The 26,845-nt window shown below is 39.1% G+C and overlaps 1 protein-coding gene and 1 pseudogene across 1 annotated transcript in view; one reads left to right on the top strand and one right to left on the bottom strand.

Annotated features, from left to right (window-relative positions):
- ZNF281 (zinc finger protein 281) overlaps positions 1-26,845 on the top strand; it is a 236,273-nt gene that overhangs the window by 104,322 nt on the left and 105,106 nt on the right. The window contains exon 6 of the mRNA XM_077157344.1: positions 22,925-23,000. The gene's annotated coding sequence lies outside the window, so the exon portion shown is untranslated. The remainder of the gene's footprint in view (positions 1-22,924; positions 23,001-26,845) is intronic.
- On the bottom strand, positions 13,807-15,061 carry LOC143678978 (histone-binding protein RBBP4 pseudogene; annotated as a pseudogene).

Raw genomic sequence — 26,845 nt, 5'->3', positions numbered from 1 at the left:
TGCAGAGTGTTAAGGGAAAGCATTTGTTCTTAGGGGAGAGTGGACAAGGAGGCCTTTTACAGAGATGGGCAAGGAGAATACTTAGGAGTTAGCCAGGTGAAAGGACAAGGAGGTAAAGTTGCAGCAGACTGACAGCATGGTATTGAATAACTGAGAGGATCAAATATGGTTAGAGGGAGAACTGATGGAGAAGTTGGTGAGAGATGAATCTGGAGAGATCATAAAAATCAGATCATTTGGGTCATCGAGGTCAACTTAAGGAGTTAGATCTTTATGTCCAGAGCATTAGGGAGTCATTGAAGACTTTGAAGCTGAGAATGATCACATGGGTATAGTATGATCAGATTTGAATTGTAAAAATTGTCACTTTGGTAGCAGAGTAGAGTATGGATTGGAGGGGTCAAGAGTGAATAAAGAAGATCAGTTAGGCTGTGATGGCTAAGGTACAGGTAAGTAATGAATGAAGAGGACCTGGACTAAGGTGGTGACATTGGGGTGGTAAGGAGATAGATGGAAGATATATTGTGCTACATAAAATGCACGTTTTCATATTTTCACATTTGAAATTAAGATCAGTCTTAAATTCGATGATACTTTCTTTTCCTTTTTTCTTAGAGGTGCATTAAGACAATGGTGCACCTAATTATCAGTGGCCTCATAGATTAGGTAAATATGGTACTGGAAGAGAAAAAGCTACAGTACTTGGTGGTGTCAATGGAGCTTAAGGAACTGGGGACTTGAACTGGCCAGATCAATGGTGGGGGCGCCCGGTTCCAGCAGAGCAAAGCCTTTATGGGAACAGTTTTATTCCTCAGATTTTTCTTTTCTCCACATATGGCCAAATCTAAATGAGAAGAGTCATTAGTTAATATGCACCAGGGGTAGAGTTGCCAATTTTAAAGATTGTGAAATACGATATCTAGGTTGTAATTGTTGGTCTGAAACTTGTTTTAGGTATAGATGGACCATTTCCAACCTGGTCTTTCAGTCTGCCCAGCTCTCCTTTTTAAGGCTGCATATTTACATTCCCTGCTGCTATTTAGCATTCCTTTCTATCAGTTTTACTTTCTGCCTCTTAAGGACACCAATACCTGGAGTTGGCATGTGGCTTGACCATGTGGTGAAACCATATGTTCATCGTCGTGGTATCTTTATAGCCCCAAAACTCTGGAATGCCCTACCTTCCACTGCCTCTTGGCAAAGCAACCACATTAAAGATAGTTTTTATAAGGGAAAAAGAATCATTGTAGGTAAATATTGAGAAAACTCATTTCTCTTCCAGTTGATCAGGTTGGAAGGTATTTTCAGCTGAAGAATAGGAGAGGTAATGTCTGTTAGTAACCTGACTACAGAGTTTAGAAATTCTGAAAGTCCTAGTTTTGGACTTGCCTATAGAAAAATTTATAGCATAGTCATTTAATATACTCTCTTCTCCATCTTTCAGATAAATCTGATAACATTGTTGATGCCTTCCGCTGTATTTGTAACCACACAATTTTAATGCAGTGGTTAGATATTAAATTTCTAATGTTTTGAGGATGTGCATTTATTTACCATTTCAAAGCATGCAACATTTTAAACAATTTCTAAGCATTTGCCTTTGCTATGGAAGTTGGCCTTACAACAGAGCTGGTGGTTAATTGATAATTACCATGGACATAGGTGAATGTAGAGTCATATGTAACTTTTTATTTGAGGGAGATGATTTTAGGATTCCTTGACACTGTCACTTCCATTTGGGAATTGGAACTGTGGGATTGCTGCTACATGTTTCCTGGTCTTGTCCTGCTCAGAAGGTGAGGCGATCCATGGAATAGATTGAACAAAGGGAGCTAAACTCGGAGGAAATGGTCTGGCTGAATGAATAGGGTTCATTCATCTCACTTAGCTGAAAATACAGTGAGCAGTGCCTTCTTAACTAATCCAGAAGATCTCTAGTTGGAGCTCTCTGGCCCCTAAAGTAGAAAAACCAGAAATACTAAAAGATGAAACAATATGAGCTCCTGATAGTGGTAAAAACATAACTATGTCTCCTTCTGATGGCTGTTTTGCCCATAGCTCTCAATAATAACTCAGCAAACCGTCTTTGTTTATGCACACATCAGTATGTATTATTAAGGGGAAAACCGACATTAATTTATTTAGAATGCAAGGAGTCATTTTATTAGTCAGATAATAATGTTTATCTCATGAAACCAAATAAAGGCCGGTATGTTCCTAAATGCACTGGAAAAGATTATAACACTGCATTGTGTGTCATGCCTTTGATCTATAGCTTTAAAATAGAATATTATTGCACTAGCAATATTCATACTCCCTGATAGGCATAATGACTAGGAAACAAGCCCTCCTGTGATTTCTGCTATGTTACTTGCCTTTAGCCTCTAAAACAAGATTGAGAGCTGTTGGCCTGTGGTACATTATCAACCTTTCTAGTTGTGAGCTTTAATACTATTAAACATCTTACATTTTAATTGAATAATTGTGTTTTTTTAAATGTAGGTATTGAATACTGGCTCTTTATCATGGCCATTTCTTAACTCGGTGATTCATATTTATTATTAACTAAATGATAAAACATTAAAAACATTTTATAATAATGAACGAATTATTTTCAATGCATTAAAAAAGGTATTGATGTTTTCACTCTGCAAAAAATTATGACTTCGTATACTGGTAGAAAATAAAAAGGTCCCAGGACAAATGAAGTTAGGCTGCCAGGCAATCCATTCTATTTCTGTTGAGGGTTTCTTTGCACCTATCATCCAAATGATTCTCCATTCAACTCTTGTCCAGCCTCTGGTTCCATCAATCAAAAGACAGTTGTTGAATACTTTCAGGGGACAAATAAAGCCTTGGTAGAAGAAAAATATGAGAGGATTGTATGGTAGCCCATGACAAACTCTGGGATCTGTCCTATAACTACTTTTTTTTCGGTTTCTTCTTTTTTTAAATTTTTTTTTTTTAAATACAACAAATACAAACACGAACATTCTTACCATGTGATCATTCCATTCTTGATATATAATCAATAACTCACGATATCATCACATAGGTGTCTATTCATCATCATGATAATTTCTTAGAACATTTGCATCAATTTAGAAAAAGAAAACTGAAAAAAATTCATACATACTATACCCCTTACCCCTCCCTATCATTGATCACTAGCATTTCAATCTACTAAATTTATTTTAACATTTGTTCTCCCTATTATTTATTTATAATCCATATGTTTGTAACCACTTTTTGAAGAGTGCTTTGAAAATGATTGTTTTTTTATTTCTTTGCTTTGTATATATGTTATACTACACAATAGAAAAAGTTTAAAAATAATAATAAAGCCTTGGCTAGTGCAGAGAGGCATGCATAAAAAATTTCATGCAAGTGAAAAGGGGCAACAGGGCTTCCACTAGCAAATATGGACTAACAGAGGAATAGGATTTGCTTGTTTGCAGGTACGCCTTTGAGTGACCCTGCCTGGTACCCACAGTCCCTCAGGCCCAGGTTTGGTGAGCAGGGTAATCCTTTGCACTAATAAGGAAAATGAGCACTTTCCTCTGGGCTGACGCAGCCCAGGCCAGCCCACACAGCTGCTTGTACAGAGCTCAGGGTGCATTTTAGCCGCCACTTTCCCCTCACGTGGACTTATTTCACAATCTAGTCTTGTCGCCACCATGGGAAATGGGCAGGGACTGCAGAAAAACTAGTGTGCAAATCTTGTCATTTTTCCTGGTAAACACTCACGTAATGAGGAACATATAACACTGGACAGTACAACTGGACAAAGATGTAGAAGCCTGGAGCAGTTAACATGCCTTTTCCAAGCAATTAAATGATGATCCAAATGAAGATTTCTAAATATCTGCTTAATTCCTTAAATCACATTCTTGACATTAATGGTATGTAAAGTTGTTTTAAAGCAAATGTTTAGCATTGCCCTTTTTTCAAAAATTTTTATTGACAAAACAAAAACATATAAACACGAACGTTCTTAACATATGAACATTCCATACTTGATGTGTAGTCAGTGACTCACAATAGCATCACATAGTTCTATATTCATCACCATGATCATTTCTGAGAACATTTGCACCACTCCAGAAAAAAAAAATTAAAAGAAAAAAGAGGAAACTCAAACATACCATACCCCTTACCCCTTCCTCTCGTTGACCACTGGTATTTCCATCTACACAACATATTTTAACCTTTGTTCTCCCTATTTTTTTCTATAACCCTTACAACTCCCTTTCATAGATTACTAGTATTTCAATCTACTAAATTTATTTTAACATTTATTCCTCCTATGATTTATTTATTTTTAATCCATATTTTTTTACTCATCTGTCCATACCATAGATAAAAGGAGCCTCAGACACAAAATTTTCACAGTCACACAGTCACACTGCAAAAGCTATGTTTTTATATAATCATCTTCAAGAAACATGGCTTTATTGGAGCACAGCTCTACAGTTTCAGGCACTTTCCTCTAGCCTCTCTAAAACACCTAAACTTTAAAGGGGATATCTATGTAATGCGTAAGAACAACCTCCAGGATATCCTATTGAGTTTGTTTGAAATCTCTCAGCTGCTGACACTTTATTTTGCTTCATTTCTCTCTTCCCCCTTTCAGTGGAGAAGGTTTTCTCAGACCCTTGATGCTGAGTCCCAGCTCATTCTAGGATTTCTGTCCCACATTGCGTGAGAGATTTACACCTTGGGAGTCATGTCCCACATAGAGAGGGGGAGGGCAGTGAGTTTGCTTGCCGTGTTGGCTGAGAGAGAGAAGGGCCACCTATGAGCAACAAAAGAGGCTCTCTGGGGGTGACTCTTAGGCCTAATTTTAAGTAGGCTTAGCCTATCCTTTGTGGGGATAAGTTACATCTGAACAAAGCCCAAGATTGAGGGCTTGGCCTGTTGATTTGATTGTTCCCATTGCTTGTGAAAACTATCAGGAATTCTCCAGATGGGAAAGTTGAATTTTCCCCCTTTTTCGCCATTCCCCCAAGGGGACTTTGCAGATACTTCTCTTTTCACTGTTCAAATCACTCTAGGATTTATCAGGGCATCACACTGGACAAACCTACAAAATCTCATGCCCTATTCAAGGTTCCATGTACTTAGGGTATTCAGTTAACCTGTCTATATAAGTTATATTAGGAAATTAGCATTGTCTTTTGCACACACACTACTGACTGAATTAAATCCAGATTTCTTAACCTTGCATTTCAGCCCTGTTTACTTTGGTCTCAGTTTACTCTCCTAGGCTTTTGGGTTCTCTAAACCCTATGTCCTATGCCATGTGTTTATGCAGTGCCAAGTGTACTCATTCCTTCTCCATCTTTTAAAATCCCTTTCATCCCAAGTGGTCCACTTTGAATATTATTTCCCTTACAAGGCTTTTGATGCCTTCAACCCACTGTGATTTGCCACCTCTCAATCCAGGTAGTATTTTGTTTTACTTCTATGGTGGGTATAATATGCAGTCTTTATATGGTCGTTACTTCTTTTTTTTTTTTTTTTCTTTCTTTTCTTTTCTGGTCCTTGAGGACAGGAGCTAATTCTTTCATTCCTATAGTGCCAAGTTCTTTAACTAGGGAAGATGAACAGTGTTTATTGTTTGAATGAATGCATGAATGAACGAGTGATTGGATTTATTTACTTTGACATTGAACGTAAAACTAGTTAGTTTCCATCTCTTTTACTCCTCTCCTCCCTGTCTGGCTATGTGATTATGCTCTGACCAATGGGATGTAAGTAGAAATATTTTTTAAAAGACACTCTGCTCCCCCTTTCTTTGTCCCTTCTTCCATCCTGTTGCTTGGAATGTCCTGGAGCTCTAGCTGCTGTCTTGGAGGATGAGGGTGAAGGATAGGCATGTGGAGTGGGGAATTTGAAGAAGTCTGGGCCAGGAGCACTTAAGAGTGGAGTTGCTTCTCTGACCTTGGACTGCCCACCCCTAAGCTTTTACGTGAAAGAGAATTAAGCTTTTCTTATTTAACCCATGATTATTCTGTGCCTCTGTTATTCACGGCCAAACCAAAATCTTCTCTCACTGGACTCTGAGCTCCTTGAAGGGAGGTACTTTGGCTTACCTATGTTTGAATTCCCAACACCTAGCACAATAACTGATTACAGTAGAGTTCTCCATAAATGATTACTGAATGACTGCATGAAAAAGTGAATGGCATTACTTGCAGAGGCAGTTAAGTTTCTTTAACTTTGTTCAGGTGAGTGGTCAGCTGTTCCTTCAGCGGGATCCCAGAATAAAACCCCAGCTGACATACATATGTCATGAGCAAGAAATAAACTTTTGTTGCTAATAGCCACTGAGATTTGGGGTATTGTTTGTTACTGCAGCATAACCAGGTGGAAACCGGCTGATATGGGGACTTCATATTTGAGAAAATATATGAGGGCTAAAAGATTGTTTGTTAAGGTGCTTGTTTGCAGAAGGAACTAGGGGCCTGGGGCATTTTAGGGAGAGCCTCTAGAAAGCACTGGCCTGACCTACTTAAAGGACATAAAATTCTATAATGTTGGAATGTATTTCTGAAATTCCCTGCCTTGTCAATGAATTTTAAATTGGAAGCATTTAAGAATATTCTATGCTTATCTCCTGATTGTGGCCTCCATATCTTAGATATGAAAGAGCTGAGAAGGGAAACAAGAGGTACTGGGCACCCACGGCCAGTCACTGTACTCAGAGCTGTTTATATGCACTGCCATTCGTGGCTTTTGCTCCAAATGAAACTTTCATGTCATCACTCTTCTTTTGTTTCAGCAGGAAAATGTAAAACATCTGCTTAATCCCTATACTACCTCAATCTCTCCCTTTATTTTAGTAAATAGGGAAACTGTTTACTGTAAGATTCTATAAATAATTTTTGGTTGGGCCCTCATTTTGCCTGTACCAATCTGATTGTATTTGATTGGTTACTTCTCATAACTTTTGTCATAAAATGTCTGATTGTAAAAGGAAATTTGAAAATAATTCCCTGGATCCTGACCAGTGGGATGCATGCCAGAAGCTATAGGAGCAAGTTAAAGTTCCTGAAGTCAAGAATGGATTTTAAAAGTATCATTCACACATATATATGTATGTATTTGCATTTCTTCCCACATTATTTCAATGCTATATGCATATTGCAGAACATCAGAAAAAGGAACACAAAGGTACACTTCGTTAAAAATAGATTTTCCCCAAGGATTAAACATATCATACATAAACAGTTCTCAGTTTGTCTTTAAAAAGGTATTTTTGTGTGATTTTTTTGGGGGGGGTTCATGGTCCAGGAATCGAACCTGGTTCTCCCACATGGAAGGCAAGCATTCTCCCATTGAACCACCTGGGCACCCATTTTTGTCTGATTTTTAAAAAGATAAATGCTCATGGAAGAAATATGTTAAATACATGAAAATATAAAGAAGAAAATAAAAACCACCCATAATGCCACCACCAGAAATAATCATTTTCGGTTTTTTCAAATTCTGTAGGTGGTTGTTAGTTGGCTCCTGTTCTGAAACTGAGGTGAACTAGAGGTTATTATCCTAATTCTGTTTCCTTTGGAGATATTCTGTGCTACACATGTGCTGCTTTTTCACTTGTTCTGCATCTCCTTCTCTTTTCTTCAGCTCTCCTTCACCACCCCGTGACTCTACTGCTGTTTAGGCTCATGCTCCAGGCTTGCTGAGCAGAGTGACCAATTCTCCTCTTCGCAGAAGGAAGTGGCCAGAGTTGGGCCACTAGGATCTTTCTGATGGGATTGATATGGGAGCGGAAGTTATGTCCTTCTCTCTGTGAGAATGGCTGGGAGGATAATGTCACCCAGCACTGCTGGGCCATCCCTCTGCCATGTGGAGGCAGCTGACCTGTGGGAGGAAGCCAAGCAGAGTCCAGCAATGGGGAGGGAGACAGGCAGTCTCAATGCCATCTTTTGCATCTCTGGATCAAACTGGGCCTGTTATGTAAGCCGATAACTTCTCTGTATGCTGAAGCTTGTCACTTGCGATGGATCAAGTTTCGAGTGATTCAGATTCCTGGGACTGGGCTGATCCCTGAGTCACAGGGGTTGGACATTTCAAACCTCTTGATACCCTATGTTATCAAATTTATACTTTTTCTTTCTTTTTAAAATATTTTTATCAAGAGATCTTCACACACACGCATTCCATACATGGTGTACAATCAGTGGCTTACAATATCATTACATAGTTGTGTATTCACCACCATGATCATTTTTTAGAACATTTGTATCACTCCAGAAAAAGAAACAAAAAGAAAAAAAAAAAACAACTCATACATACCGTCTACCTTACCCCTCCCCCTAGTATTTCCGTCTACCCAATTTATTTTACCCTTTATTCCCCCTATTATTTATTTTTCCATATTTTTTTACTCATCTGTCCATACCCTGGATAAAAGGAGCATCAGACACAAGGTTTTCACAATCACACAGTCACACTGTAAACATGATGTCTTTATACAATTATCTTCAAGAATCAAGGCCACTGAAACACAGCTCAAGTGTTTCAGGTACTTCCTTCCTCCCACTCCAATGCACCATAAACTAAAAAGAGATATCTATATAATGAATAAGAAAAACTTTCAGGATGACCTCTCGCCTCTGTTTGAAATCTCTCAGCCAATGAGAGTTTATTTTGTCTCATTTTTTCCCCCCCTTTTGGTCAAAAAGCCTTTCTCAATCCCTTGATGTGGGGTCCCGGCTCATTTTGGGAGTTCTGTCCTATGTTGCCAGGGAGATTTACGCCCTGGCAGTCGTGTCCCACGTAGGGGGAAGCTAGCGTACTGACTTCGCCTGCTGAATTGGCTTAGAGTGAAAGCCCATATCTGAGCAATGAAAGGGATTCTCTGGGGGTGATTTTTAGGTATAATTTAAGTAGGCTTAGCTTATCCTTTGCAGGAAAAAGTTTCATAAGGGTGAAACCCAAAATTAAGGGCTTGGCCTATTGATTTGATTGTCCCCACTGCTTGTGTGAGAAGTTCTCTAAATGGGGAACTTGACTATTTCCTCCTTTCTCCTCATTTCCCCAAGAAGAACTTGATAAATACTTCTTTATTCACTGCCCAAATTACTCTGGGATTTATCAGAGGCATCACACTAACCTGGACAAACCAACAAAATCTCACTAAGATTCCATGTACTTATGGTGTTCAACTAAACTGACCATACAAGTTAGATTAGGAAATTAGGAATTAGGAAATGCACTACCCCAAATATAAATTTTGCACCCAATAAACATCTCTTGCTTTTTTCTCACACATAAGTTAAAGTTTTAAAATATGAACGATATCATCCTTTACCCTGTATTCTGATATACCTTAGTCCTATCCAGATCAGCTTCATTCATATTGCTACTTGAAGTCTGATCACTTTTTCAACTTTTTAAACAGTTCTTGTATGGGGTACTGCTGACTTTCATAGCTTCAGAGCTCTAACTCTAAGTCTCAGGTGTCACATAAATACCCGAAGTTTCTAGGAATGGCCATGTTATATACAAACAGCTCAGCATCTCAGAATTTAGAAATAACAGTTACTGCTCCTGATATATGTGAATGCTGTAAAAGCTTACAGTCTAGGACCCTTTACAGTAGGCTCCAACCTGTTAACCCATGCTCTCAACCTTAGTTCACCCAGTTTTTATATTATAAATAGTCCATATGAGTGAGGCATGATAATATTTGTCTTTTTGTTCCTGAAATTTCTTTCAGCATACAGTCCTTGAGATTCATTCACCTCATTGCATGCCTCACATCTTTATTCCTTTTTGCAGCCACTCAGTAGTCAATTGTATGTATGCATCACAGTTCCCCTTTCCATTCCTCAGTTGGTGTACCCTTAGCTAAGTTACATTCTTAAAGGATCCTGTGAAATTCCCTTATCAGATCCACATTAAGCTTTGAGCGTGAACATTTAAATTATTTCCTTTGCTAAATTCATCTACTAAAAACGGAATCCTTTATTTTGTTTATCTTTAATTACTAATGAGGTTAAAATTTTTTTCCATGTACTTAGGGAGCTACATTTTTGGCTTGTGAATTTTCTGTTCTCTCTTGCTATTGCTTGACCTGCTTTCCTATTGATGCCTTAGTTGTCTTTCCTTTTAATCAATTTATAAAATCTTTTCTTTATAAAAGATACTTTACAAATATTGGTGGCAAATATTTTCCCTATTCCACCCCCTCACGCATTTATTTATTTTTTGACGTCTAGAAGTTTAAAGCTTTATTGTGGTCAATTCATTTCCTTTATGAGTCCTAAATTTTAGGTTTAGAAAGGATTCCCCACCTGAGATGAGATAAATGTTTGCATATGTTTTCTCCTAATATTTTTGTTTCATTTTGTTTTAAATTTATTTTTATTTTTGCATTTCAATGTATTTAGGTATGCAGTGTGAGGTGGGAGTCTAAATAGATTCCTTACTGCAAAAAAAAAAATAACATGAATGTATTACTCCAACATTAGATAAGGCAACAGTTCTCAATGAGGGCATTTTGGAAATTTGTGGGGGCATTTTTTGTTTGTCATAGTTACAAGGGGGCTACTGGGTAGCAGGGACCAAAGGTATGAGACCTCTTATCCTTTGTCGAACAGATTTGTGCAGTGAAGCGTTGTCCAGCAGCTTGCACCACATTTGAATGTCCCACTAGATTGAACCTGATATAAGTATAAACCAGGAGAACTTTAATACAAAATACTACTGAAAGTTTTTTTTGAATGAATTTATTTTATTAATAAAACCAATCAACATACAATATGAGCATTCTTTTTTTCATCACATAGTTGTATATTCATCATCATGATCATTTGTTAGAACATTTGCATCAATTCAGAAAAAGAAATAAAAAGAAAACAGAAAAAAAATTGTACATACCATACTCCTTTCCCCTCCCTTTCATTGATCACTAGCATTTCAATCTACTAAATTTATTTTAACATTTGTTTCCCCTATTATTTATTTATTTTTAATTCATATGTTTTACTCATCTGTTGATAAGATAGATAAAAGAAGCATCAGATACAAGGTTTTCACAATCACACCTACTGAAAGTTTTTATGAGACATCACAAGAATACCCAATAATAAAGGATAACATTATCATGGAGAGAGAAGCTTAAATGAAACAAAGGCATTTCCTCAACATTCTTGAGTTGTATACATTGTGTGTCCTGCCTGTTCAATGTAATCTACCGTTTCTAACTGTCTTTAGTTGTAAAGAGTTTCTTTACAAGCAAGGAAGCCAACTGCAATAGTATAACAGAGATATGAGCTCCCTTTAAACCTTCTTAGAACTAAATTATTAAATTAGCAGAGACCCATGAATTTGGGGGATCTCATTGAATTTTATTAATAACTTGTTTAAAAAACAATTTCGCTTTATTGCTGTGTGATATATGAAATTTTTTGGTTGCCAAATGATAAGAACTCTAGGCTGTGAAAATTTCAAATTGAAATTATTTACTAACATGTAGGGTGATTTCCTTTTTTTCCCTCTTTCCCTGATACTGTTCTTGGAAGACTTCATAAAGCCTCTGTCTAGGATCTCATATTATTTTTCTTTGCTCCATTCCGTTTTCTAATCCCCCCCCAAGGACTTTTCGGTTCCATTCACTGAACTGACTGATGTGTGGTGAGACTTCACAAGAGGAGACATGTTTTCTACAATGCTTTGCCACTACCTTCCTCCATGTCATAGCGTAGAGAATTATTAGGATGCTACACCTGTAAACTAGGCCCTATTCATTTGTGACAATATTAGCCACTGCTTTTATGACACTTACTGCCTGCCAGGTACCGTTCTGAGCACTTTACATATATTAACTCATTTATCTCTCATAACAGCCCTATGAAATGGGTATTATAATTAACCATATTATACAGTGGAGAAAATTGAGGCACAGGGAAGTAAGTAATAACTCTCCCAAGATTACAGCTGCTATGTGTCAAAAGATTTATTGAGAGATTATTATGTACAAGCTACTTCTAAGAACTTTTGCATGATTCAACCTATGTGATCTTCACAATTTCTATGAGGTAAGTACTGTTGCTCTCTCCATATAATGGAGATCCTGGATTCAAATCCAGTTTTTTGGCCCCAGGGTCTTATGCTCTCACTTGCCACATTCTTCTGCTTCTAGTTGAGACCATCTCCACGTATGTTTTTTTTTTTTTTTTTTGCCATCAAGCTATATTAACCCCTGCAAGAAAAAAGCTCTGGATATTTAGAGGTATACAAAAGATATCCAAAGAGATGTCTTTTGGGGATATCATGTAGTGTCATAAGAAACCTGGCTGCACTGAGCCATTTCTGGAACCTCTAGAGTGCAGAAACACGTTTGAGAGTCTAGAAGCAGTAGCAGAAACCTGAAAGATCTTTCTGTAATCTTTGAAAGTTTACAGCAAGAGTCAGAGAGAGAATTGGCAAGCTGGTTGGATACAGGTTTCACCAGCAACTGGGGGTCTGGGGAACTGGAGCAGTGGCCCCGCCAACCTGCCCCTCTCTAGGACAGGTGGGTACATGCAAGTGGTTGTAGCCATAGCAGAGACCTGGAAGCAAGGAGGAAGGCCACGTGGCTGTTTCTCCCAAGCTTCTGCCATTGTCACCAGTAGGACCCAAGCACCTGAGGCCCATGATGCTGGCTTCACTCTCAGGAATGTGTCCTTGTCAAGCAAGTGAAAAGGAAACTAAATCATTTGCTTCTGATTTTGAACATAGGAAACTTCCTCCTCCCACATTTTCCTTCTGCTCCATTTTTTTTTTTTAACGTGGAAAAGCAACTGGTTCCATTATAAGCAGTAACACAGTCATGGAGAATAATAGGCCTGCTGGTGAAACGTCACCCAAAAGGGAGATAGTACAAAACTAGTGGTCAAGGACCAACTTCTAAACCAACAACAACTAGAAAACCCAACTCATTTCCAGGATTAATTTAATTTTAAAAACAAATAACAGCTATTGAGTCATTCTTCTCAACTTAAGTGGACAGTCTGCCTGTGGTATAGCTGTCAGGTAAAAACATACATCTTTACAACTTGGTCACAAGTTTAAACAAACAACCACTTCACAGAAAGGAAAGAAATAATATGAAACAGCTCAAGAAATACACTAACTAGCAAAAATACATGGGGAGGGCAGGCCACCGTGGCTCAGCGGCAAGAACGCTTGCCTGCCATGCCAGAGGACCCGGGTTCGATTCCCAGTGCCTGCCCATGTTAAAAAAAAAAAAAAAAATATATATATATATATGGGGAAAGAAGACGATGCAAAACAAAGTTTTGACTTTACTGAAGAAATTGAGAGGAGACTGGTCTCCATAGGAAAATGTACATCCTGGAAAGTCAGGTATGACAATTTTAGAGTAGGAATCTCTATTCCCTGAATAAATACATTTTTCAGTATATACTTCATGACTCAGATGTCCACCCAATGTGGCTCTATTTCTTATCCACTCTAACCTTAAATGAGTCTGAAAAACTTGGGAATATAGCCTAAGAAAAAAATGACCACACACTCATATATTCCCCTTTCTGTATCTATTTCAGACCTGGGTTTGATTCTAGAAAATTCCTGAAGAAAATTTAAATATAAGTTTGTTGCTTTGCTGAGTCAAGTCCCTGAGTTAATATTGAGCAAATACCCAATGTCTGGGCTAATAGCATTGTTGATGGTAAACTATTGATAGATAGCTGAACAAAGTCTGTGTCTCAAAACCAGTGTTGTTAAATCACTCTCAGGGTTGAGAGGGAAAAAAGGGAAGTTTAAAAATCACAAATGCAGACATATCTAGGATCCTTGAACTTCTGGATCCACACTTCCTTTAAGGTCTTCACCATCATAAATGTTCTCTGCCATCTGCCACTTCTGCATGGCATGGTCTTCTGACATAGAACAATCACCCAAGGTTCATTGGGATTACAGGAGAAATCAGAAATCTTGGCCATGTGGCCACCATGAATAAACAACTCTGGTGGCCCATCTTCTGTATCTTCTGAAGATTGTTCCTCTCCAATTTTACTTAAATCCCAGACATTTAGTTGATAAGCAGTACCACTGGGAGCCAAAATAGTCTCATTATGAGGTGACCACTGAACCTGGATTATTTTATCCTTATGTAATTCAAAGGAATGCAACTTGAGTTTCAGATTTCTCAGATCCCACAAGGATCTAGTCTTGTCAGCTGATCCTGTGGCAAGAATGAACTCACTATAAGGATTGAAAGAGGCAGCTCACTTCAGCAGTGTGAGCATCAACTGAGTGGCTTGCTTTGGAAGTATTGTTTGAATGAGTATCCCAGATCATAAGTTTCTGATCATCAGCAACTTGTCACCCACACAGAGAGCCATGGAGCAGATGCCAAGAAACATCTTCCACTACAGCTGTGTGCCCTGTAAAGATGGTCTTCACATCCAGCACTTCTCCTTTCTTTGGAATGACACTGATGTCCCATAAGCAGGTGGTATGGTCATCTGAAGCAAGGCCTGCTGAGATTTGGGTTCCAAGAAAGCCAATAGCCTTCCTTCTGATGTCCATGGAGACACAAATCTTGGTTTTACTCTCCAGAAGGGTCTGGTTTAGAAGAGTGTTTTGGGTTGTCAAAAAACAAGAACATCACTGGATGGAGTCTTTGTTACAATGATGCAAGCTTTCTGGGGCATATAATGGGCCCTGTTCACTTCTCCCTTATGGTTGATTTTGATTTATATTTCAATTTTTTCCAATAACTGAGCCAAAACCTCCATATTCTCCTTTCTCCCTTTGGTTATGTGATGCATCATCACTAGGGAGCTGCACACTGGTTATTACAAGATGGTGTTGTTCATTTGACGTGTGTGTCCCAGGACAAGTTGGTGAATGCTGGAATCTTTTCATTCTGGTCTGATTAAAACTGGAAACCACTGTGCAGTGAGGCTGGGCCACTCCAGAGCATGAGTCATTGCCAAATCATAAAGAAAAGGAGTATTCTTTTGGGTATTTTGTACTCCTTGTTGGTCACACGTTCTTCCACTGTGTTATCAAAGGCTGTTTCCTTCTTGGCCATGGCAGACAGATGGGGAGGTAAGCATTTGTGGAGTTTAGGGTTGCTGGAGGGGTGGGGAGACTAGAGGCCTGCTCTGTAGGGAGGGTCCTTTACTTCTGCTCAATTCACTTGTGTATTGGTAAGCTCCAAGCTGAGTTGAGCACGTGGTGATTCCTGGCATTTGTTTCTTCTGGATTGGCTCTCCCTTCCTCTACCACTGTCCTGTGTTTTTACTCCTTTTCTCAAGCCCACCTTCTTTTTTTTACAGATGACCTCACCTCAAGCTGGGCTGAGAAAGTAAAAGAACCTCAGGCACGAAGTTCCACGATTTCCTGTCCTTTAACTCCTAAATGTATCTGTTTCCATTCATTCATATTTCTTTGTTTTCTTCCTCCTATTGTTAAGAAAGCAGTGGCCCTGGTTGCTCCAAGACAGATTACACATCTCCTGCATTTGTTGCAGTAACAAACAACCAAGCATCTTAATGTTTATGATTCCAAGCCTCCATTTCTCTTTCAAGTTTCTGGGCCTGGTTGGGCTTGACTGAATTTGACTCCAGGCTGCAGGTCTGGTTCAGGTCTGCACCACAGCTCTCTTTCGGGGTCCCAGGCTGATGGGCCAATGGCTTCCTGGATCTGTGGTTCTCATGGCAGAGAGTAGAGTGCAAGAAGGAAAGCAAGAACAAGTCTTACGGCCTCCAGTTGGAGCTGACATGTCACTTTTTCCAACCTTCCACCAAAGTGAATCCCAGCCCAAGGTTAATGGGACAGGAAAATAAACTCTGTCTAGGGAGTGGTATTTTTGCTGATAACATGATCTTCCACATGCCTTCTTTACAATCATGACCCAGCAGTAATATTTATTCGCATCCATACATTGTCTGCTTGTCTGTTTCTTCTCACTCTGCTTGTCTCTTTTCTATTCTTAACCTTTTTTTATTGTATAATATAACATTTACACAAAGCAAAGAAAGAAAAAGCAATAGTTTTCAAAGCACTGTTCACAAGTAGTTACGGATGGATCCCAGAGTTTGTCATGGGCTACTATACCATCATTTCAGATTTTTCCTTCTAGCTGCTCCAGAACATTGGAGGCTAGAAGGAATATATATTTTTTATCACTTTTTTCTCTTTTTTTGTGAAAAATAACATATATACAAAACAATAAATTTCAAAGCATAGTACAACTATTCATTGTAGAACAGATTTCAGAGTTTGGAATGGGTCACAGTTCCACTATTTTAGGTTTTTACTCCTAGCTGCTCTAAGATACTGGAGACTAAAATATCAATATAATGATTCAGCAATCATAGTCATTTGTTAAACCATATCTTCTCTGTATAATTCCACCATCACCTTTGATCTTTCTCCCCCTCTTTAGCGAGTATTTGGGCTATGGCCAATCTAACTTTTTCATGTTGGAAGGGGCTGTCAATAATAACGGGTCAGGAGATGGAACTAGCCCATTCTGAAAAGGCTAGCCCCTCTAGGTTTCAGGACTTATCTGGTCCAGGGACCCATCTGGAAGTTGTAGGTTTCTGGAAAGGTACCCTAGTGCTTGGAACCTTTGTAGAATCTTACATATTGCCCCAGGTGTTCTTTAGGATTGGTTGTAATGGTTTTGGTTGGGGTTTGGCAGGTTATGATAGGTAGTAACCAGGTGTTCTTTAGGATTGGCTGTAATGGTTTTGGTTGGGGTTTGGCAGGTTATGATAGGTAGTAAGGTCTAACTGAAATTTGCTTAATAGCAACCTCCAGAGTAGCCTCTTGACTCTATTTGAACTCTCAGCCACTGATACCTTGTTTATTACACTTCTTTTCCCCTTTTTTTTGTCAGGATGGCTTTGTTGATCCTACGGTGCCAGGGTTGGACTCATCCCTGGAAATCCTCTCCCATGCCGCCAGGGAGACTTTCACCCCTGGATGTCATGTCCCATGTAGGGGGGGAAGGCAATGATTTCACTTGCAAAGTTGGGCTTAGAGAGAGTGAAGCCACATCTGAGTTAACAGAAGACATCCTCTGGAGGTGCCTCTTAGGCACACCTATGGGCAGCCTAAGCTTTTCTGCTACATACATAAGCTTCACAAGAGCAAACTTCAAGATCAGGTGCTTGGCCTATTCATTGGATGTCCCTAATGTCTGACACAGTATCAAGGGATTCCCCAGTGGTAAAATTTAATAGTCCCACATTTTTTCTCCCATCCCTCAAGAAACTTTGCCAGTACTTTTTGATTATCTGCTTAATATATTCTGGGATATATCCAGGCATTACATTAAGCTATACAGGATTAAAGGCCCTCATTCTTAGTCTGGGCTCCCTGTGTTTTGATTATTTAAATGAGCTATCTAGATAGGTTGAGTTAGATTATGTACTACAGAAAATTTACGTTCTGGACAAGGTAAACCTTTCTTCCTCTGCTCTCAAAGAGGAGGTAATGTTCTAAAATTTGGATAATGTCTTTCTTACCCCTGTGCTCTGAATTACCTTAATCCTGACCTGATCACCTTTGTTCTTATCTCTGAATACCAGGTTATACATATATAAAAGAGCCTCTAAAAATCCAGAAATAATAATTACCACTCCAGACAAAATGTGACTACTACAAGAGCTTACACTCTAGGCCCCTGTTTTCTTTTCTTTTCTTTTTTTTAGTTTTTATTGTGTAACATATATACAAAACAAAGAAAGAAAAAAAAGCAATAGTTTTCAAAGCACTCTTCAACATCAAGTTACAGGACAAATCCCAGAGTTTGTCACGGGCTACCCTACCATCATCTCAGATTTTCCCTTCTAGTTGCTCCAGAACGTTGGAGGCTGGAAGGAATAAATATCTTTTATCATCACAGTCTACTTTTTTTTCTTTTTTGTGAAAAATAACATATATATAAAAAAGCAATAAATTTCAAAGCACAACACAACAATTAGTTGTAGAACAGATTTTAGAGTTTGGTATGGGTTACAATTTCACAATTTTAGGGTTTTGCTTGCCTCTTTTTTCATCTCTTCTCTATTGGTTTCCCAACACTAAAAACAAGTCTTTCCTTATTCTCAAGGGAAAAAAATCCTTTTCTTTAATTCTGAACTCCACACCCTGCTGCCCTAGCTATTCTTCACCACTTGTTCCTTACCTCTTAATGGAGAATATTCTTTGCCACCTCATCATCTCCTACTTCTTTAACCCATTTCAATCTTCTGTCTCTAATGGCCTTCTTTGGCCCACTGCTATTTTCCATCCAGAGCCTTATGTGAATGCTATCCATTTCCATATTCCTAACTCCAATGGCCTCTCATTCAATTTAACTTTGTTGTAACATTTTATATAGTTCATTTCTCCTTCCAGGAGTTTTCTCCTTTGGGTTTCCACAGAGTGACTCTTTCCTGGTTCTCCTCCTCCCTCTGACAGTGCCTCCTCTGTCTTCTTCACAGATCCTTCATCCTTTCATTCATTCATTTGGCCAGTAACTATACTGTGCCTTTTTTCTGCTGTACAGAGAGATAATGGACAACTATCTTGTCTTGACAAGTGATAGGTTTACAGGTCATTTGCAGAATTGAGGCACAGCATGAATTAGGGTGCTATGCAGAACCCCACTCAGACTGGAGGTTAGCAAAATGCTTCTAGAAAGAGATATTTTCTGGGTTTGAGGGATCCAGACTTAGAGAACAGGAATGGCATTCCAGGAAGAGCAAATAGCACATGCAATGGCACAGAAACCTGAGAGAGCATGGTGTATTATGGAAACTGCTTTCCCTTTGATAGATTTCTCTGGGTTCTATCCCCATCTCTTGCTCTTTACACTCCTTCCTTCTTGGCTAACACAGCCCAGTGTTCTCTCCTGAATGGTTTTCTGATTGCTGACTGGATATCTAGCTGAGTGGCCAGTAGTGCTTCAAACTCAATTCTAAATCCATTTTCTAAATTGTGGCTTGTTCTTCCTTACTTCACGACTTCATCATCCATTCCACTGACACAGACAGAAACCACCGAGCCGTCATGGATACTTCCTTCCTCCCCAACTGCCATCCATTCACCGTCATCCCATGATCCACAGTAATGCGTAGCACATCCTGCCAATTCTACTTCTAAACCCTCTGAAATCTTTCCCCTTCTCTCCAACTCCCACTTGGACTAGTTGTTGGTCTCCAGTTTGGTCTCATTCATTCTTCTAGTCCTTTCCTGTCTTTCTCAAGCACAGAGCAGTTTATTAGCTTGTGATGGCTCTGAAAGAATGAAGATCACACTTCTCAGCCAGGATCCCCATTCCCTCCATGCTTGGCCCTGACTCGCTCCAGGCTCACTGAGCCCTCCTCTCCTCTCCTTCCATCCCAGGCCCGCCCTCCTTTTCCCTCCTTCACCACCCCCTAGTGGCCTGGCAAGTTCATGCTGCTAGACCTTTTACAAAGCCGTCTTCTCTATGCATCCTCTCCCGCCGCTCCTTTTTGTGTGTGTGTGTGTGAAAGTTAGAAGGAGTATTGAGCACGGCAAAACAAAGGAAAACGAAGTTTTTTTGGAGTAAAAAAAACAACCAAGACTCAATTTCCTATTCTATGTCTTTCTTGGCTGTATGATGTGGAGTAAGCTGAGTCTCGTTTGCCTCATTGATAGCCCCTGTCTTGTAAGATTGTTGTGGAGTTAAAATAACAGTCCTAGGTACTTAGTAAGCTCTTAATGAAATCGCTCATCCTTCAAGGCCTAGTTCAAATGCATCTTTTCTGTGAGGTCTTCCTCCACTCCCCCAGGCAGCCCACCTCCCACCTAACTGTGATTTGGGGCACCCGTATCCCTGGGTGACAGCACAGTAACCTGGGGTGCAGGATCTCAGTTCACTTTACAAATTCTAAGTGGCATCAGAGCCTCTGTTTTCATGCTGATCCCGGGGCAGAAAATTATGCAAATAAATAACAGTCCTTGATTTATCATCCTATAACATAATCACTTCATGTTCTCCTTTTTTTCTTTATCCATTGCCTGGTACACATTCCTAGTAATTGTTACTGACTAACTGGATTACTAATGGTCTCCATCTTCCTGCCGCATAACTGACCGGAGCATGTGACCGATTCAGTCTTCTGTATTTGGAAAGAGAAAGCTCAGTGCCAGACAAGAAACCCTGTGGCAGCCCTAGGAGCCTGGGCTGGAATCGGTTTATGCTCTGAAATGTTCATGTTACACTCTTTCTGTGTTCAGCTGTGTCCTGGTGATTCAACCTTGTTTCACACAACTCTCTAGAGCTAGCCAGGCCTGCTTCTTCTCTGCTCCAGGAAAATTCTGAATTCAACCCCTAATCATGTTTTTCCTGTTACCACTAACATCTTCACGCAAAAGCTCTATAAATTAGCTTGAATGTTAGAGCTTCTTGGAACATTGATTTTAAACCACGAATCTTTGTTGGGAAGAATATCAATTTTCAGTATCGTTGGAATCCTTGGGTGAAATTGGAACTTGAATAGCTTGTGATCCTTAATGTGCCTTCCCCCCCAAACCTCCCTCCCACCCTGCTTCAGTTCCCCAATCTACTAATGGGACTTTCTCTAAAAAGTGGAGAAGTTAGTCTGACTGCTTGTAGCTGAGGATCTGGAGTCAGGCAGTTCTGCTTTTATTTCCCAGCCCCATCATTTCCTATGTGTAATGATTTAACTTTTCTATCTCTGTTTCTTCATCTTGTCAGTGGGTAAAACATCACGTCCCCAGGTTTGCGCTGAGAATCAAAGAAGATTTTATAATCTTGGCACATAGGTTTTCAACAAATGCATGTACCCCCCACACTACTCTTTCTCTGTATGCCCTGGTTGATCAAAGCAAGTTTCTAAAAGGAAATTTGTTGAGAGTTTGTTAAAGCTGGAATTATTTCTTTCTATTTTGGTGCTTTATTTTTACATGTGTTAACTTTCCAATAGTATTTTTTAAGTACCTTACATATTGTGCTACTCTTTTATAAAATCGGTAGGAGAGTGATAAGTGAAGTGAAACAGGGTAAACTATGGAGTATAATACAGCTGTTAGAACCAACAGATTAGGTCTGTAAATATTTGCATTGATAGATCTTAAAAACACAGTGCATGGTGAAAAAAAGTAAGAAATGTGTTAAGCAAAATACCATTTTATAAGTAAAAAATACATGCACAGATCCCAAGAGCCTATCCTATAAAAATAAAAGTACCAGTGTGTATGGATTCATTTACACTAATATTTATTGCAGCTTTGTAGGTGGTGATTAAAAAAAACTGAGCACAACCTAAACACCCAGAAGTAAGGGAATAGGTGAATCAGTTGTTGAATATCCACACCATGAAATATTATGCAACTATTAAAAAGAATGAGGTAGATCTGGTTCTACTAACTGAGAAGGATGACCTTGACATATTAGTACATCAGAAAAGCAAACTACAGAGAAATGTGTTATTAATTCAGTCTTATAAAACTCAGCCACAAAGAAAAAAATGTGTATGTGGATCTCCCTGTTCCGTGGATTGAATGATCCTGGAGAAATGTGTGGGAAGACAGAGCCTGCCCGTGCTGTGAGCAGTGGCCACCTGTGGGGGTGCAGGGAGATAAGAAAAAACTATCAAAGATTAGAAAGTAATCTCATCATAGAAACGCTAAATAAAAAATGGGAACACCAAAATTTTCTCTCTGATATTGCTTAAAATGTGCAAGCAATGCAAATGCAAATGGCCAAGAATTGGATTTTAATATGAATAAAAGATTCATATAAGAATATGATAATATTCTTATTATTCTGAATAAGAGGATTATGAGAAAAAAATATGTGAACACAAAACAACGATGTTTAAACAAATAAGACATACATTGAGCATCTTAGAATAACTACCCATGGGTAAGAAGAGATGAGGATAGGAGTGGGTAGGGGGATATAAAAGGGAATTAAAAAGACAGAGAGAGAGAGAGAGAGAGAGAATGGGCATAGACCAGTGATAATAGTATATCATAAATTAAGGATTATGATGAACTCAATATTCTGCAACTAAGGTTAAAAAAAGTCAACTGAGAACTTTCCCCTGGAGTGGCGTCTTGATCTGTTGGGGCTTCTGAAACCAAGTACTACACACTAGTACTCTATTGTCTCACAGTACTGGAGGCCAACAGTCTGAAATTAAGCTGTTGGCAGGCCCAAGTTTCCTCTGAAGTCTGTGCATTACTGACAGTGACTTGTTGAAAATCCCTGGCTTGTGGCCTAACTCAGTCTCTGCCTTGCTCACGTGGCTGTCTCTCTCCGTCTGAGCTGAAATCCAGTCATATTGGATTAGAGCCCATGTTAGTTCAGATGGCTTCATCTTAACTAATAACATCCTCAAATAAACCGATTTACAAATAAATTCACATTCACAGGACCAGGGGTTAGGACTTGAACATGTCTTTTTGGGAGATAATCCAGTCCATAACACGTAGCTTATGAATATGAAAAAGACAGTAATGATAGCTCTATAGATGCCAAGACATGCCCTGGATCTCAAGATAAGCTTTCCTATAGAGCGTAATTCAAGACCATGGTGAACCAATCCCCAGAGATACAGTAGTGAAAATTCAAGAAGGATCCGTGTAGGAACTGTTATTATTCCAGGCATTGGAATTCCCAGACCTGTCCTCAAGGGACTCAGTCTAGTGTCACCTTTTATGTTCCTTTCCAGTGGGGAAAGGAACTCGCAGCCCATCTATGCATTTGCTCCAGGAAACCTTCTAAAAGATCGCTCTGGCTGGGGAGGCTATTAACTATGAATTTCTTCCCTTAACTAATGGCTTTGAACTTTTGGAATTAAACTTAATTTATGGTCTACAAGAATGCCATGTCATTTTTATGGCATTGAGAATTTTTTTTTTCTGGGATTAATCTAACTTTTTTCTTTTCCCCTTATTTTCCCAGGCTTGCATCTTTTTCGCAGCTGACTGCACTTATCTTCTGAGCTTTGAACCCTGCCCCAGAGGATATTTTCATTTAGGTAAGCAGTCTCCAGAAATAGATCCAAACTGTGAGCAAACAACTTGTTTTTGATAATAGGACCTGCCTTGCAGTCCCACGTCTGGAGCTAACAGGATCATGTCTGCTGATGCTAGTAGCTCATGTCCCTGCTTTGCCAACTGTCCCTCCAATGTATTGCATTTTCTTAAGCTACATGCAGGTCCTGTGAATAACTGGGTTTTGCTAGCACGAATGTGGGGACCAGAAGGAGTCAGTCGTACCCAGCTGCAGAGTGGGTCTCCTGGCATGGGAGTCTTGGTGTCCCGTGTGAATCCTTCTCATCCTGAGCTCTCCATATTGCTGAAAGGTCATGCTAGTGCAGTCACCTTCCCTCTGCTGGAACTCTCAGCCTATATGATGGCACTCGTTATAGTTAATGAGCTGTTAGTCTTTCCACTAAGGGATTTTTTTTAAGGATTTATAACCTGATAATAACAATAATTGGCTTTAGGCTGCAGCTCCAGTAACAGGTGACAGGCCTCCCCACTGCCTTTGCTCTTTCCCAGGTTGCTTGGGAGAGAGGTGGGGGCGGGGCAGGGGGCAGAGTTCCTTCTGCCCCATGTTTGTAGCATACAAAAAGAAAAATGTTTAGGAACGAAAAATCTTTTCCTTTTCCTTCTTTTCTTTTTTTTGTATGCTATATGCCTGGGGTCACATATCATTATTTTTCCAAGTGATTGTTCCATTATTCAGCATCATTTGTTGAATTTTTGTTTGTTTGTTTTGGGGAAGTGTATGGGCCGGGAATCGAACCCAGTTTCCCGCATGGCAGGAGAGAATTCTACCACCAAACTACCCTTGCACCTTCTCTTTTCCTTTTCTTTTACATTCACTATGGGGCAATAACTTTATTTGGCATTAATAAAATATTGCTAGAAAGGAGACAGGGTCTCTGAGAACCTCAAATGAGGCCAGGATGGTTGCAGCGGTGAGCGCCTTGGGAATGCTGTGTGATTGGCGGTTTGGAGAAAGAAACCAGAAACCCAAGTGCTGATTCTAGTTCCGCGGTGCATTAGCTTGGCTCACTGGGGGCAGAGACAACTTCTTAACCACGGAATTCACCGAGGCTCTAGTGGTCAGGCAGCAACCACAGACACTTCCCCCGGGATCCACCAAGGTTTCTTCCAAATATCCAAGGGGTCTGGGCTCTGAGAAAGGCCCTTGGCATCCTCCTGACCACAGGGGATGTTCTGTTTGTTTTCCTGGCCTGAGGGGCTTGGCATGAAACACTTTTCAAACTAGGCCAGGCTTCCTGCTTGAGTAAGTTACTCAATGTCAGGCAAGGCTTTTCCTTTGTGAGTATGATAAGACCCTAAGGGAACTAGAAAAGATGGTTTAAGAAGGTAGCCAGGTGGGACAGAAATCCCTGGATGAGATGGGACCTAGCATCAAGGGATTGAGAAAACATTCTTGACCAAAAGGGAGAAGAGAGAAATGAGACAAAATAAAGTTTCATTGGCTAAGAGATTTCAAACAGAGCAAGGAGATTATCCTGGAGGTAATTCTTATGCATTGTATAGGTATCCCTTTTTGAGTTATGGTGTATTGGAGAGGCTGGAGGGAAGTAGCTGAAACTGTAGACCTGTGTTCCGGGAGCCTTGTTTCTTAAAGATGATTGTATAATGATATAGCTTTTAACAGTGTGACTGAGTGATTGTGAAAACCTTGTGTCAGATGCTCCTTTTATCTAGGGTATGGACAGAATATGGATAAAAAGTAAATAATAGGGGGAACAAAGGTTAAAATAAATTGGGTAGATGGAAATACTAGTGGTCAATGAGAGGAGGGGCAAGGGGTGTGGTATATATGAGTTTTTTCTTTTTTCTTTTTCTGGAGTGATGCAAATGTTCAAAAAGATGATCGTGACAATGAATACACAATTATGTAATAATATTGTGAGCCATTGAATGTACACCATGCATGGAATGTTTGTATGTTAAGAATGTTTGTATGTTGTTTCATCAATAAAAATAAAAAAAAAAAAAATAAAACAGACGAAGATAGGCCGGAAGGTGAGGCAATCTACACCAGGTAAGAGTTTGTCTCAACAAAGGACGTGAGAAGGGCAATCTGTGGACTTCTTCTATGTTGGAGTTCTAAGGAAGGTGCGAGGCTCAGAGTCCCACACTGCCCAGAAGAGTAAGGAGCATCAGGGCACTGGCAGGGGTGTGGGTTCCTGGTGCCAGCCCTGGGGAGGAGGATTGGGGTTTTCATGGTCTGGGATGTGCAGACCTAAGCCAGCCAGTGTCTGGGCTTCTGAAACCTTGTGCAAAAATGAGATGTGGGTTGTGAAAACCTCGTGTCTGATGCTCCTTTTATCTACCTTGTCAACACACGAGTAGAACATATGGAATAAAAATAAATAACAGGGGGAACAAATGTTAAAATAAATTTAGTTTGAAATGCTAGTGATCAATGAAAGGGAGGGGTAAGGGGTGTGGTATGTATAGTCTTTTTTTTCTGTTTTCATTTTATTTCTTTTTCTGTTGTCTTTTTATTTCTTTTTTTGAATTGATGTAAATGTTCTAAGAAATGATGAATATGCAACTAAGTGATGATATTTTGAATTACTGATTATATATGTAGAACGGAATAATCACATGTTAATGTTTTAGTTCATTTGTTAATTTTTTTTAATTAATAAATAAACTAGAAAAAAAATTTAAGAGGGAAAAAAAACGAGATGTGGGGACCTGGCAACCCCACCCACTCCTTCTACCTTCTGCTGACTATTGGGGCCTGCTGGAGTCCAGAGGAAACTGGAATGTCCGGATAACCCAAATCCCCAGCATAAGTTCTGGAAGGACTGGTGGACTGGATTGCGTTTCACCTCATCCTCATTCTCTGTGGTAAAGCTGGTGCTGGCTCCCAGCCCCTAGTGAAGTGAGCTTACGATGACTTGCAAGAGCTACTTAGCTGAGCGTCTCCAACCTAGTCAAATGAAGATTTTAAATTTTAAATCTGAGCATTGAACTGTTTACTATGGAAGAAGAAGTGTTCAAATATAGAAAGAAAAACAATAAATGGAAGACGTATGCAGTCATGTTTTCAGGAGGAGCAGCTGATTGTAGGGGCTATTGTAGAGAAAATATTTACATTCTCAGATGTCTGCATGTTAATTATGCTTTTTAATAGATTCTACCTCCTCTCAGTGTTGCAATAATAAGTATTCTTTATGGAAAATTTAGGAAAATATAGGTAAAGATAAGGAAGCAGAAAGAGCTTGTTATATCCCCCTCCCTACCTCACCTTCTTTAACTACTGTGAATAGCTTGCTATATATCTTTTCATGTTAAATGTATTTCAAAACGACATTTTCATATCATTTTTTTACATTTAAAAAAATTTAATATTTTTTTAAACATAACATACAAACATAAACATTCTTAGCATATAATCATTCCATTCTTGGTATATAATCAATAATTCACAATATCATCACATAGTTGTATATTCATCACCATGATCATTTCTTAGAACATTTGCATCAATTCAGAAAAAGAAATAAAAAGAAAAAAGAAAAACTCATACATACCCTTTACCCCTCCCTTTCATTGCATATCATTTTTTTGTTGTAGAGGTTTTAGAATAATAAAAGCACAAAGAAGAAAATAATATTTACAATGCTACCAGTCATGTTAACATAATTTTAAAATTTTTATTATTAAAATGCTTTAAATTTATTTTTTATTATTGGAAACTTCAAACATACACAACAGTTTGGTGCATTTCATTTCTGTCTAGGCTCCATGTAAGCATGAGTAGATTGTATTTTAAGCTGGATATAAAGACTTACAATACAGTAAACCTTATATCATAAAGAAC

The sequence above is a fragment of the Tamandua tetradactyla genome, chromosome 4 (assembly GCF_023851605.1).
Source record: "Tamandua tetradactyla isolate mTamTet1 chromosome 4, mTamTet1.pri, whole genome shotgun sequence".
In the NCBI taxonomy this organism is placed as follows: Eukaryota; Metazoa; Chordata; class Mammalia; order Pilosa; family Myrmecophagidae; genus Tamandua; species Tamandua tetradactyla.
This window is presented reverse-complemented; position numbering and strand designations above follow the sequence as displayed.